This window comes from Taudactylus pleione, unplaced genomic scaffold, assembly GCF_031769625.1.
Source record: "Taudactylus pleione unplaced genomic scaffold, aTauple2 ptg000147l, whole genome shotgun sequence".
Taxonomy (NCBI): domain Eukaryota; kingdom Metazoa; phylum Chordata; class Amphibia; order Anura; family Myobatrachidae; genus Taudactylus; species Taudactylus pleione.
The window spans coordinates 2,233,439-2,249,249 of record NW_028284549.1 but is presented as its reverse complement, the minus strand read 5'-3'; the positions used below and the strand labels follow the sequence as shown (position 1 = coordinate 2,249,249).

General features: G+C 49.5%; 1 long non-coding RNA gene across 1 annotated transcript in view; it reads left to right on the top strand.

The window, feature by feature from the left end:
- Nucleotides 1-14,948, top strand: part of LOC148522305 (uncharacterized) — a 42,334-nt gene extending 27,386 nt beyond the window's left edge. The window contains exons 3-4 of the long non-coding RNA XR_015878755.1: nucleotides 2,212-2,332; nucleotides 13,857-14,948. This is a non-coding gene — a long non-coding RNA (uncharacterized LOC148522305). The remainder of the gene's footprint in view (nucleotides 1-2,211; nucleotides 2,333-13,856) is intronic.
- The last annotated feature ends 863 nt before the right edge of the window (nucleotides 14,949-15,811 follow it).

The following is a 15,811-nucleotide window of genomic DNA, read 5'->3' as shown; positions in this document are numbered from 1 at the left end:
TAGAGAAATCAGAATACAGAGGTATGGCCTAAAATGTAACGTGATACAATTGTTATTCCCACCAAATATCCTTTTTGTGTGAGTAAAGGGCCTGCTTCATACAGTACTTACAGCAAACCTCAATAATATGAAAAAAAAAAAACAGATACCAATTAGTGTGCAATAAACCAAAAGCAAGCTGCCAGTGAAACAAACGAGGAAAGTTCACCCAATTCCCTAAAATTAAATATTGAAAAACATAAAAATTGTCCACTTAGGCGCTAAGGCTGATAGGAACCAGGTGTCCTATGAGATGGCTTGAACAGATAAGTCTTGTAATACCTTTTTTGGACTTCTTGTAATCCGCCTGGAACCAGCTGGAACTTTTCAAACCATCTCATAGGACACCTGGTAACTGGAACCATCTTGTACCTGTGACAACTTGTCTTTACCACCAGAGGAGTGAAGGCATGCTCCAGCCTATCCATTGAATTGCCAGGAAACCCATAATGTGGTGATATGCTTTTATGTTTGCATTAAGGGCCTGATTCAGACCCGCTCGCTAGATGCGGCCGCTCGCTCCCAGCGTATGGAAATTCAGCTAAGTGACGTCAAGGCAGGTGCTCACACGGCAAGACATAAGCACGCCCACTATGTCTTGGCGAGCGATCACTTTGTGTTTTCAGACGCCCACCAGCCTGTCTTTAGCCACTCACTATCGGACGTCATCTCCAGGAAGTATATGCAACCATCGGTACATCGGGTTCCATCGGATCTGACCGCAGCGTTTGCGGTTGGCTGTACCCTACCGCAGGCACTGCGAGCACTTCAGTGTATATTTCAACCAGGTGACGTGTACTATGTACGCTGCCGGTTAATTATGCACGCCTCTGAAACGGCGTTTAAACACTCAGGCACGCCTGCGTCCGCAACTCCACTCCACCCGTTACTACTGAAACTGCCTCTCCTGTCACTCATTCCCCTGGGCTGTCTTTGCAGGGCGAGCGAGCGCTTCCCGATCGCTCGTACTGGTTTGCGCACACGCACTGCAAACTATACGCATGCGCACATCTGCAAACATCGCCAGCGAGCGATCGCTTGCTAGCGAGCAGGTCAGAATCCGGTCCTAAATGTGAGTGCAATGGTATAATTAAGCCTTTTTATACTACTTGGTCTTTCCTTTTTGTTTGTGAGTTTTAGAATTGCTCCACTGAAACATATTGACCTTTTGAAAAGTGACAGATGTCTGGGAAATGAAAAGGATGTCTTACCAACCCTAATCTATGTGGAACTATGTGGGAGATATATACAGTATATATCTTTTTTTCTGAGTAAGAAATAAAACTTTATTCCTAAGGAAGTGGGACATCACTCCATTAAATATAACCCTCAGATCCATCATTTGGGTTTTCTTATGCATGTTCCTATCAGCCTTTATGTTTTTCAATATTACTGCAAACCTCCCGACCTCTGGGCCTGATTCAGACCCGGTTGCAAGTGCTGAGCACTCGCAACCGGGCTGATGGTGGCCCAGAGCGCATGCGCACGACGGGGCCGGCTCCGTCGTGCACATATGCGAGACCCGGATAGCGATGGGCAATCCATTGCTCCGGGTCTCGCACCAAAGGGGGCGTGCTTTCGATGTTGAGTGACAGCACGCCCCCTTTGGTGGGCGGGCCAGGGGGGTGGCTGTCCAAACGGAGACGTTCCCATGAGAACGCCAACCGTTTGGGGCCAGCCCCACTGACATCACAAGTGATGGTAGTGGAGAGATTCCGGCTCTGTTAGAGCCGAAATCTCTCTGGGGATTGCGGCCACGAGAACCTACCACAAGGGTCTTGTCGCAAGCCCGATGGTCACGATGGTCTTGACCATTGCGACCATCATCATGGCCACTCGCTATAGCTGTGGGTGGTCACCCGCAGCTATGCGAGCGGCCAGGAGGCCGTTTTAAAATAAAAAAAGACCGGCCCTGATTCAGAGCGAGCACTCTGTTAGAGCGACCGGCTCTGAATCAGGGCCTCTGTACGCTGAGGATCAGGACAGGGGAGCGGCCACAGAACAATGGGGACGTTTCCCATCACAGTGGGAAAATTCATGATTTAAAAATGTGACACTATGTGTATTTATCTGAGTTTAGAGTATTTTTATCCCTATATCATACGTCTGGACAGAGTGAGGCTTCTTACACCTGCTTTCCCCTATATAGCGCTCTCTGGCTCTTTATTGCAGGTACCAAGAGCCGGGTGAGAAAGGGGCGCCCTTCTATGGTTGATCATCAATGTTATGGATGGAATGAAACTGACGGCAAACCATTGATGGGCATGACGGCAGTGGAGCCAACTGGAGGAAGGTAAGGCTAAGGGATATGTTGTGTAGTTTGCTGGGGAGAGTTGAGGACACTTAAGTGGACTTTAGTAAGACTCATTGTATGTGGGATGGACGGTGTCACAGGAGCAGGGTATAGGCAGGACTCCACAGTGTATGTGGGATGGACGGTGTCACAGGGGCAAGGTATAGGCAGGACTCCACAGTGTATGTGGGATGGATGTGTCACAGGGGCAGGGTCTAGGCGGGACTCCACAGTGTATGTGGGATGGACGGTGTCACAAGGGCCGGGTATAGGCAGGACTCCACAGTGTATGTGGGATGGACGGGGTCACAGGGGCAGGGTATAGGCAGGACTCCACAGTGTATGTGGGATGGACGGGGTCACAGGGGCAGGGTATAGGCAGGACTCCACAGTGTATGAGGGATGGATGGTGTCACAGGAGCAGGGTATAGGCAGGACTCCACAGTGTATGTGGGATGGACGGGGTCACAGGGGCAGGGTATAGGCAGGACTCCACAGTGTATGAGGGATGGATGGTGTCACAGGAGCAGGGTATAGGCAGGACTCCACAGTGTATGTGGGATGGATGGTGTCACAGGAGCAGGGTATAGGCAGGACTCCACAGTGTATGTGGGATGGATGGTGTCACAGGGGCAGGGTATAGGCAGGACTCCACAGTGTATGAGGGATGGATGGTGTCACAGAGGCAGGGTATAGGCAGGACTCCACAGTGTATGTGGGATGGACGGAGTCACAGGGGCAGGGTATAGGGAGGACTCCACAGTGTATGTGGGATGGATGGTGTCACAGGGGCATGGTATAGGCAGAACTCCACAGTGTATGTGGGACAGACAGCGTCACAGGGGCAGAGTATAGGCTGGACTCCACAGTGTATGTGGGACAGATAGCGTCACAGGGGCAGGGTATAGGCAGGACTCCACAGTGTATGTGGGACAGATAGCGTCACAGGGGCAGAGTATAGGCAGGACTCCACAGTGTATGTGGGATGGACAGTATCACAGAGACAGGGTATATGTGGAACCAGGGCCGGATTATAGGGAGGGCGAAAGGGGCGGTCGTCCCGGGACCCCCACACATAAGGGGCCCCCACACACTGCCCAGAGTCGCTGCTGCTAGCTACTAACAGCATTTAGCTGTCTCCGGCGCCGCTATTCTCCTTGTCGGCGGCTCAGCTGTTCCCTAACAGCAGCCGCCGAGGAGCTTCCTACAGTCAGTCTCGCGAGATTTGACGTCATCATCTCGCAAGACTCTGACTGTAGGAAGCTCCTTGGTGGCCGCAGTGACAGTCAGAGGGAGCCGAGGCTTCAACATAAAGAAGAGTTGAGTCGACTTGACTCAGGTCCTCATGGTTCCCTCTTGGTGACCTCAGCTGTGCAGAGCGCTGACAGGCAGGTACTGTAGCCCTTAGTGTGTGTGTGTGTGTATATATATATATATATATATATATATTATATACACACACACACACATACAGTATACCCCGACCACAGGCTATACGAGCGTCCAGGAGGACGCTCCATTTTTATGGAGGACGACCCTCATTCAGAGCGAGCACTCTGCTCAGAGCGTCCGGCTCTGAATGAGGGCCAAAGATGGTTATATATATATATATATATGTATAGCAGTTACATAGAGGCCCCCACAAGCTTGTTGCCCAGGGGCCCCCACAGACCTTAATCCGGCCCTTGGTGGACGCCAAGGACTCCGCCTATACCCTGCCCTGATGGACGGTGTCACAGGGGCAGGGTATAGGCGGGACTCCACAGTGTATGTGGGATGGATGGTGTCACATGGGCAGGGTATAGGCAGGACTCCACAGTGTATGTGGGACAGACAGCGTCACAGGGGCAGGGTATAGGCAGGACTCCACAGTGTATGTGAGATGGACGGTGTCACAGGAGCAGGGTATAGGCAGGACTCCACAGTTTATGAGTGATGGATGGTGTCACAGGAGCAGCGTATAGGCAGGACTCCACAGTGTATGTGGGATGGATGGTGTCACAGGGGCATGGTATAGGCAGAACTCCACAGTGTATGTGGGACAGACAGCGTCACAGGGGCAGGGTATAGGCAGGACTCCACAGTGTATGTGGGACAGATAGCGTCACAGGGGCAGGGTATAGGCAGGACTCCACAGTGTATGTGAGATGGACGGTGTCACAGGAGCAGGGTATAGGCAGGACTCCACAGTGTATGAGGGATGGATGGTGTCACAGGAGCAGCGTATAGGCAGGACTCCACAGTGTATGTGGGATGGATGGTGTCACAGGAGCAGGGTATAGGCAGGACTCCACAGTGTATGTGGGATGGATGGTGTCACAGGGGCAGGGTATAGGCAGGGCTCCACAGTGTATGTGGGATTGACGGTGTCACAGGGGCAGGGTATAGGCAGGACTCCACAGTGTATGTGGGATGGACGGTGTCACAGGGGCAGGGTATAGGCAGGACTCAACAGTGTATGAGGGATGGATGGTGTCACAGGGGCAGGGTATAGGCAGGACTCCACAGTATATGAGGGATGGATGGTGTCACAGGGGCAGGGTATAGGGAGGACTCCACAGTGTATGTGGGATGGATGGTCTCACAGGGTCAGGGTACAGGCAGGACTCCACAGTGTATGAGGGATGGATGGAGTCACAGAGGCAGGGTATAGGCAGGACTCCACAGTGTATGAGGGATGGATGGTGTCACAGGGGCAGGGTATAGGCAGGATTCCACAGTGTATGTGGGATGGACGGTGTCACAGGGGCAGGGTATAGGCAGGACTCCACAGTGTATGTGGGATGGACGGTGTCAGGGTATAGGCAGGACTCCACAGTGTATGTGGGATGGATGGTGTCACAGGGGCAGGGTATAGGCAGGACTCCACAGTGTATGTGGGATGGACGGTGTCACAGGGGCAGGGTATAGGCAGGACTCCACAGTGTATGTGGGATGGACGGTGTCAGGGTATAGGCAGGACTCCACAGTGTATGTGGGATGGACGGTGTCACAGGGGCAGGGTATTGGCAGGACTCCACAGTGTATGTGGGATGGACAGTGTCACAGGGGCAGGGTATAGGCAGGACTCCACAGTGTATGTGGGATAGACAGTGTTACAGAGACAGGGTATAGGCAGGACTTCACAGTGTATGTGGGATGGACGGTGTCACAGGGGCAGGGTATAGGCAGGACTTCACAGTGTATGTGGGATGGACGGTGTCACAGGGGCAGGGTATAGGCAGGACTCCACAGTGTATGTGGGATGGATGGTGTCACAGGGGTAGGGTATAGGCAGGACTCCACAGTGTATGTGGGATGGACGGTGTCACAGGGGCAGGGTATAGGCAGGACACAGTGTATGAGGGATGGATGGAGTCACAGAGGCAGGGTATAGGCAGTACTCCACAGTGTATGTGGCTGGATGGTGTCACAGGGGCAGGGTACAGGCGCGACTCCACAGTGTATGTGGGATGGACGGTGTCACAGGGGTAGGGTACAGGCAGGACTCCACAGTGTATGAGGGATGGATGGAGTCACAGAGGCAGGGTATAGGCAGGACTCCACAGTGTATGAGGGATGGATGGTGTCACAGGGGCAGGGTATAGGCAGGATTCCACAGTGTATGTGGGATGGACGGTGTCACAGGGGCAGGGTATAGGCAGGACTCCACAGTGTATGTGGGATGGACGGTGTCAGGGTATAGGCAGGACTCCACAGTGTATGTGGGATGGATGGTGTCACAGGGGCAGGGTATAGGCAGGACTCCACAGTGTATGTGGGATGGACGGTGTCACAGGGGCAGGGTATAGGCAGGACTCCACAGTGTATGTGGGATGGACGGTGTCAGGGTATAGGCAGGACTCCACAGTGTATGTGGGATGGACGGTGTCACAGGGGCAGGGTATTGGCAGGACTCCACAGTGTATGTGGGATAGACAGCGTTACAGAGACAGGGTATAGGCAGGACTTCACAGTGTATGTGGGATGGACGGTGTCACAGGGGCAGGGTATAGGCAGGACTCCACAGTGTATGTGGGATAGACAGCGTTACAGAGACAGGGTATAGGCAGGACTTCACAGTGTATGTGGGATGGACGGTGTCACAGGGGCAGGGTATAGGCAGGACTCCACAGTGTATGTGGGATAGACAGCGTTACAGAGACAGGGTATAGGCAGGACTTCACAGTGTATGTGGGATGGATGGTGTCACAGGGGCAGGGTATAGGCGGGACTCCACAGTGTATGTGGGATGGACGGTGTCACAGGGGCAGGGTATAGGCAGGACTCCACAGTGTATGTGGGATGGATGGTGTCACAGAGGCAATGGTATAGGCAGGACTCCACAGTGTATGTGGGATGGATGGTGTCACAGGGGCAGGGTATAGACAGGACTCCACAGTGTATGTGGGATGGATGGTGTCACAGGGGCAGGGTATAGGCAGGACTCCACAGTGTATGTGGGATGGACGGTGTCACAGGGGTAGGGTATATGCAGGACTCCACAGTGTATGTGGGATGGACGGTGTCACAGGGGCAGGGTATAGGCAGGACACAGTGTATGAGGGATGGATGGAGTCACAGAGGCAGGGTATAGGCAGGACTTCACAGTGTATGTGGGATGGACGGTGTCACAGGGGCAGGGTATAGGCAGGACTCCACAGTGTATGTGGGATAGACAGCGTTACAGATACAGGGTATGGCAGGACTTCACAGTGTATGTGGGATGGACGGTGTCACAGGGGCAGGGTATAGGCAGGACTCCACAGTGTATATGGGATGGATGGTGTCACAGGGGCAGGGTATAGGCGGGACTCCACAGTGTATGTGGGATGGACGGTGTCACAGGGGCAGGGTATAGGCAGGACTCCACAGTGTATGTGGGATGGATGGTGTCACAGAGGCAATGTATAGGCAGGACTCCACAGTGTATGTGGGATGGATGGTGTCACAGGGGCAGGGTATAGACAGGACTCCACAGTGTATGTGGGATGGATGGTGTCACAGGGGCAGGGTATAGGCAGGACTCCACAGTGTATGTGGGATGGACGGTGTCACAGTGGTAGGGTATATGCAGGACTCCACAGTGTATGTGGGATGGACGGTGTCACAGGGGCAGGGTATAGGCAGGACACAGTGTATGAGGGATGGATGGAGTCACAGAGGCAGGGTATAGGCAGTACTCCACAGTGTATGTGGCTGGATGGTGTCACAGGGGCAGGGTATAGGCAGGACTCCACAGTGTATGAGGGATGGATGGTGTCACAGGAGCAGTGTATAGGCAGGACTCCACAGTGTATGAGGGATGGATGGAGTCACAGAGGCAGGGTATAGGCAGGACTCCACAGTGTATGAGGGATGGATGGTGTCACAGGGGCAGGGTATAGGCAGGACTCCACAGTGTATGAGGGATGGATGGTGTCACAGGGGCAGGGTATAGGCAGGATTCCACAGTGTATGTGGGATGGACGGTGTCACAGGGGCAGGGTATAGGCAGGACTCCACAGTGTATGTGGGATAGATGGAGTCACAGAGGCAGGGTATAGGCAGGACTCCACAGTGTATGAGGGATGGATGGTGTCACAGGAGCAGGGTATAGGCATACCTCCCAACATGACCCTCTCCAGGAGGGACACAATGCTCTGGTCTTGGACTTCTCTGGTAAGAGGTTGGGCTGCAGCGCAGTTCAAAATTCAAATAGGGGAGCCAGACCAACTGTCATTTCACACACTGCCAAACACCACTGGCTGGGACTCACTGGCAGTTGGTATGACTCCCCTATTTGAATGTTGGACTGTACTGCAGCCCCACCTCTGGAGCCTCCACCAATCATAAATTACCAGGGAAGTCCAGGACCAGAGCATTGTGTCCCTCCTGGAGAGGGTCATGTTGGGAGGTATGGTATAGGCAGGACTCCACAGTGTATGTGGGATGGACGGTGTCAGAGGCAGGGTATAGGCAGGACTCCACAGTGGTATGAGGGATGGATGGTGTCACAGAGGCAGGGTATAGGCGGGACTCCACAGTGTATGTGGGATGGACGGTGTCACAGGGGCAGGGTATAGGCGGGACTCCACAGTGTACTTGGGATGGATGGTGTCACAGGGGCAGGGTATAGGCGCGACTCCACAGTGTATGTGGGATGGACGGTGTCACAGGGGCAGGGTATAGGCAGGACTCCACAGTGTATGTGGGATGGACGGTGTCACAGGGGCAGGGTATAGGCAGGACTCCACAGTGTATGTGGGATGGACGGTGTCAGGGTATAGACAGGACTCCACAGTGTATGTGGGATGGACGGTGTCACAGGGGCAGGGTATAGGCAGGACTCCACAGTGTATGTGGGATGGATCGAGTCACAGAGGCAGGGTATAGGCAGGACTCCACAGTGTATGTGGGATGGACGGTGTCACAGCTGAGGGTTATAGACAGGCAGACAGGCTCCTTAGTGTCACAGGCACATGGTAGAGGCAGGACTTCCTAATGTATTTGGATAGAGTATGGGTACAGTTCATGCATGACGTTAGGTAGGGTTGGTAAGCGGAAATATCTCAGTGCTCAAGATCTAAAAGAAAAAATTGCAGCCTCACCATCGGACCTCCCAAGAACTAAAAGGAAAATTTGCAGCCTCACCATCGGACCTCCCATCAATGGCAAAAAAGACATTGGACCTCCGCCATCGCTGCTTACAAACCATCGATGGTCGATGGCCATTTCTTCCCCATTTTTTGTTGCTATACTGTGTGAAATACCAGTTGTTCTAGTTTTACTTCTCCTACAGCCATGGCCAAAAGCTTTGAGAATGACACAAGTATTGGTTTTCAAAAAGTCTGCTCCTTCAGTTTTTATGATGGCAATTTGCATAGACTCTAGAATGTCATGTAGAGTGATCAGATGAATTGCAATTAATTGCATAGTCCCTCTTTGCCATGACAATGAACTTAGGGCCCGATTCAGACTTGTTCGCTAGGCTGCGATCGATCGCAGCCGGACGATTGTTGCAAACTGCGCATAAGTCGCAGTACACGAACCAGTAACTGCAATTGGGAGACGATCGCTCTCTGCATATTGCCAGAGCGCTAGTTTGAGTGACAGAATGGGGCGTCTGTGGGTGGTGTTTGGGGCAGGTCTGTGTAAACTGGGTGTGCTTGCACTTGCACAGGCGTGGCTGGGCGTTTTTACACCAACTTAAGGGTGTGAATAATTAAAACATAGTGTCAGCATACGTGTCATACGAGAGAAATAAAGGCAGCGGTGATCGCAGTGCTTGCAGTAGCCTAGAGTCTACCTTAAGCACTGCGTGGTGGTTCGATGTCGCCCGATGGTACCAATGTTTTCATACACTTGCTGGAGATGACGTCTGAAAGTGGGCGTCTTTACTAGTGGCTGATGGGTGTCTAACTTCACCTGGAAATCGCACGTTCAGACATAGGAGGCGTCCTCATACCTTTGTGTGCGATCGCATCATTTGCATATTTTCGTTCCTTATGGCAGCGAACGAGCGCACCCTAGCGAACGGGTCTTAATCGGGCCCTTAATCCCAAAAACAACATTTCCACTGCATTTCAGCCCTGCCACAAAAGGACCAGCTGACATCATGTCAGTGATTCTCTCGTTAACACAAGTGAGTGTTGACAGGGATAAGGCTGGAGATCACTCTGTCATGCGGATTGAGTTAAAATAACAGACTGGAAGCTTTGAAAAGAGGGTGGAGCTTGAAATCATTGTTCTTCCTCTGTTAACCATGGTTACCTGCAAGGAAACACGTGCAGTCATCATTGCTTTGCATAAAAAGGGCTTCACAGGCAAGGATATTGCTGCTAGTAAGATTGTACCTAAATCAACCTTTTATCTTTAAGGAGAGAGGTTCAATAGTTTTGAAGAAGGCTTCAGGGCGCCCAAGAACGTCCAGCAAGCGCCAGGACCATCTCGGGGCACCACCAGTGCAGAGCTTGCTCAGGAATGGCAGCAGGCAGGTGTGAGTGCATCTACAAGCACAGTGAGGTGAAGACTTTTGAAGGATGGCCTGGTGTCAAGAAGGCAGCAAAGAAGCCACTTCTCTCCAGGAAAAACATCAGGGACAGACTGATATTCTGCAAAAGGTACAGGGATTGGACTGCCGAGGACTGGGGTAAAGTTATGTTCTCTGATGAATCTCCTTTCAGATTGTTTGGGGCATCTGGAAAAACGATTGTCCGTAGAAGGAAAGGTGAGCGCTACTATCAGTCCTGTATCGTGCCAACAGTAAAGCATCCTGAGACCATTCATGTGTGGGGTTGCTTATTAGCCAAGGGAGTGGGATCACTCACAATTTTGCCTAAGAACACAGCCATGAATAAAGAATGGTACCTAAACATCCTCCAAAAGCAACTTCTCCCAACCATCCAAGAACAGTTTGGTGACGAACAATGCCTTTTCCAGCATGATGGAGCACCTTGCCATAAGGCAAAAGTGATAACTAAGTGGCTCGGGGAACAAAACATCGAAATTTTGGGTCCATGGCCAGGAAACTCCCCAGACCTTAATCCCATTGAGAACTTGTGGTCGATCCTCAAGAGGCGGGTGGACAAACAAAAACCCACAAATTCTGACAAACACCAAGCATTGATTAGGCAAGAATGGGCGGCCATCAGTCAGTATGTGGCCCAGAAGTTGAATGACAGCATGCCAGGGCGAATTGCAGAGGTCTTGAAAAAGAAGGGTCAACACTGCAAATATTGACTCGTTGCATAAACTTAATGTAATTGTCAATAAAAGCCTTTGACACTTATGAAATGCTTGTAATTTTACTTCAGTATACCATAGTAACATCTGACAAAAAGGTCTAAAAACACTGAAGCAGAAACCTTTGTGAAAACCAATAGTGGTGTCATTCTCAAAACATTTGGCCATGGCTGTACTACTAGTTTAGTAATGCTTTTAAATAAGGGGAGAGAGTTGCTGCAGTTAGCTTGCAAAGTTTGTTTGCAAGCTTGACGACTCGGGACCATACTTGCCTACCCTCCCGATTTGGTTGGGAGCCTCCCGAAAATCGGGTGCCGCTCCCGACCTCCCGGGAAGGCAGGCAATCCTCCCGGCCCCCGGCGATGTGTCCGCAATCGCCGCACCCCCCCGCGCTTATAAGAGAAAACCCCCGGCAGCAGGGGGGCCGGTGACGCGATTCGCGCTGAATCGCGTCATCGTGGCTCCGCCCCCGGCTGCAGAATGCCATTAATCACGGCATTGTGAAGAGGGGGGCGGAGCCACGATGACACGATCGCGCTACCACGCCCCATGCTCCGCCCCCAATGTTACATCACCTGCCCGGCCCCGCCCCCTTTGACTGCTTCACACCCCCAGCCATGCATGCCCGACAGCTCCCTCCAGGAAGGAGGGAGCTAAATATCGGCAAGCCTGCTCGGGACAGAGGTACTTACAATTATCTTAAGTTAGAACATGTTGAATCTGTGTCACCTGACAGTAAAAAAAAAAAAAAACTCAGCCCAAATCTGTGCAAATAAATACTGGCACAGCAACACTCAGCTAGCCGGTGGGTGAGGAAATTTGGCAGTGATAGATTGTACATTACACTCTGCTGCTCAAGGTCACAAACGTGGAAAGGATCACGCATACGTTTTATCGTTGTGAGCAATGGCATCGCTACGGAGGTGCGGGTAACAGCGGGGTGATGGATACACACTGTGGTGCTGAGGGAAGCTGGGGGGTGACACATAAATTTTTTCGTTGTACGTATTCCTGCTTCAATGAGCTTCGGGACCGTTGTCTCAATACAGACCACCCATGGCATTAAGTATATGAGTTGGCAAATTTTATTTCCTTAAAGAAAAGTTCCATCTTACTGTCTGTCTATTACCAGTTATTTATATAGCACGCACATATTACGCAGCACTGTACAGAGAATATTTGGTCAGTCACATCAGTCCCTGCCCCGGTGAAGATACCTAAGGGTATCTATCGTGGATAGAGGACTGGCACAAGATTAACTAATGAAGTGACATCTTATGTTGCCAAAGTTAAGTAAATTATATTTTAATCCTATAGAGTATTTTTTTTGTTTCAAAGGACAAAGAGAAGTTACTCATGGAAATCAATTAGCACCCAACTGTAATTTTTCTAGCACAGTCTGTAAAATCACTGTCCATTTTATTATGGGGCCTATTCGTGATGTTAATTATCGGGGTCCGAACGGACCCTGATAATTAACATTCTAACTCGCCGCGGCTGACGGAGCAGTTCATCATTGCTCCGGCGCGGTGACAGCTGATGCGAAATCAGCTGTCCCCGCGAGCGGCTTCACTGCTCCTTTTCGGATCACGCATGCGCACAAGAGCTCCATCGTCCAGCGGAAGGAGCCGGACAGGGGCGGTAGGATCCGGAAGGATCCCTCTTTGCAAACCCGGTTGCGAGCCAGGAGCAGAAGTATTCGCCATTTGAAGATGGTGAATGCTCCCGCAGTCAAGCTCCAAAAATATATTTTTTGAGCTTGATGAGTTCTATCCCCATAGCAGTGTATGGGGAGAGCGGGACATTCCACAAAAGGAAGGTAAATAGGAGAGATCTGTGATACCAGTGTATGGGGACAGCGGGCCATTCCACAAAAGGAAGGTAAGTAGGAGATATCTGTGATACCAGTGTATGGGGACAGCGGGCCACTCCACAAAAGGAAGGTAAGTAGGAGATATCTGTGATACTAGTGTATGGGGACAGCGGGGAATTCAGCAAAATAAAGGTAAGTAGGATATATCTGTGATACTAGTGTATGGGGACATCTGTGATATCTCCTGCTTTACCTTCTTGATGAATGGCCCGATAACTTAATTTTTACAATTGCAGGTGAAAATTAGCATTTTCACCTGCTTTTGTAAAAATGAAGTGATGATGAATAGGCCCCTAGGTCTCACTCCAAAATTCAATAAATCTCCCCAAGCCTTCTAACAATACTGATACCGCAGTTGTGCTTTTGGGATGTGTATAGTAACCAAAAAATGTATACTGTAGTTACAGAGAAACTTGCAAAAAGAATAAGAGAGCATGCGCAGGACCTAGGAATGTTATTATATTGTGCAGTAAGGGGCATATTTGCAGGGACACATTTCCAATCCACATCTGGGACTCCTTAGGGGGATGGAGAGAGATATAGGGGTTCACGTAGAGTCTACATACACAAAAAAATACTGCATAGGGGGGAACTCCCTCGAATTCTCAGGTCTCTATTGGACATTCTGGGAGAGTAAGCAGGTATTAATTAGATCTCATCAGTGCAAGATGTTATGACGTGGTGTAGGTATTATCTTGTGTATCTGGGAGCATCCATTAGATATTATCACATGGCATGATCTGTTCTATCACTTCCGTAATCTTAGTCCCTGACCAATTATACAGACGTGAATACTGTACGTAGAGCTCCCCATCAGACTATAAACATGAATGGGACAGACAGATGGGTCTCTCCTTGTGACAATAATGTGACCACTTACAAATTTGTCCAACAGATCTAATGTGTCCAATGTAATGTTATTTATCCATAAATTATCTTCTGTTTCAGATTTATTTGGTTGAGGACAGTGAAGCATTTGAGCCTACACTTCCATTGACCCGGTGGAAAGAACCATTTTTTTTTTAATGGCCCAAATACTTATGGAACGAATAAACCTTTTATTCAAGGAAGCCTGTTGGCCTATGAAGATAATATGGGAGCGCATTAACCATGCCTACAGCTCAGATACTCCCCCTATGGATCGGGGAGTGCAAAAAGGGGACTACGGCATCCAAACCTGGATTTTCAGAGATAACAATGAAAAGTACTACGTGGCTTGGGATACTTTCTGCTCTTATTGGAAGGTGAACACTCCGTTTGGACACTGTTTATATTTCACAGGACCTCTGTTCATCAACACAGAAAGGGAGGGTTTAGCTGTACCCCCGTTATTCACTGTCAACAACACAGATCTAGATATACTGATGCCGGCCCCGGCTTCAATGGTGAAGGAGCAAATGCTAAGTATTTCACGCTATGTGGTTATGCCATGTAGCAACCAAACCACATGAGACACAAACTGGATGTTTTTCCATAGTGATTGCTGATAACCCATTGTTTTAGGCCAGATAGGAAGAGGTTACACTAGCTCAGTCTGGAGATGACCAGTGACCCATACTTGCCTACTTTTGAAAAAGCATTTCATGGAGACTGTGATAGCAGCACCTATGAGTGCAGACGTAAAGTGGGCGTGTACTCCAACATCTAAGAGGCGTGTCATAGCATTGATTTACATCCAAACGTAAACGAGCCCCAAAGCACTTAGTATGATCTACTTGTTGATGAAAACACACTGATCCTTCTAGGGGCTTGCTCATGTCTTGTGTTTTACAAGTGGTTTCATATAAGTGGGCACATGAAAGCTTATATGAAAATGCATGTAGCCCTAGGGATCATTGTGCCTTATAACCAATGTAGGGAAATGGTACTGATTATAGCATTTAAATGTGTATATATATCTCCAATTTATTTTTTTAAGTATATATCAGCTACACCATTGGGGAATCAGGGAGTCAGGGAGATTGCTGCTATTTCAGGGAGTCTCCCCGACAATAAGTTTATTGTACAGCAAATAAATAACAATACAACTACATAATAAAAATCAAGATAATACAGAAACAAGAGTGGTGTCATTGATTCTAAATGTACACTATACATAGAAATTGCTATAATTTTACATACTATATAAGTCAATGATTTTCAACCTTTTTCAACTCAAGGCACACTACGCAAGATTTTAAAATTGACAAGGCGCACCATCCGGCGATGCTGCGTGCGCGACCTATGAAAAACATTAATATTAGCTCCCACATAAAAAAACCACATACATTGGCCCCAGAGAAATAAAACACACATACATTGGCCTCCACAGTAATAAAACACACATACATTGGCCTCCACAGTAATAAAACACACATACATTGGCCTCCACAGTAATAAAACACACATACATTGGCCTCCACAGTAATAAAACACATACATTGGCCTCCACAGGAAAAAAAACACACATACATTGGCCCCCACAGGAATAAAACACACATACATTGGCCCCAGAAAAATAAAACACAAATACATTGGCCCCCACAGGAATAAAATGCACATACATTGGCCCCCACAGGAATAAAATGCACATACATTGGCCCTCACAGGAATAAAACACACATACGTTGGCCCCCACAGGAATAAAATAAACATACGTTGGCCCTCACAGGAATAAAATGCACATACATTGGCCCTCACAGGAATAAAACACAAATACATTGGCCCCCACAGGAATAAAACACATATACGTTGGCCCCCACAGGAATAAAACACACATACATTGGCCCCCACAGGAATAAAACACACATACGTTGGCCTTCACAGGAATAAAATGCACATGCATTGGCCCCCAGAAGAATAAAACGTACATACATTGGCCCTCACAGAAATAAAACACACATACATTGGCCCCCACAGGAATA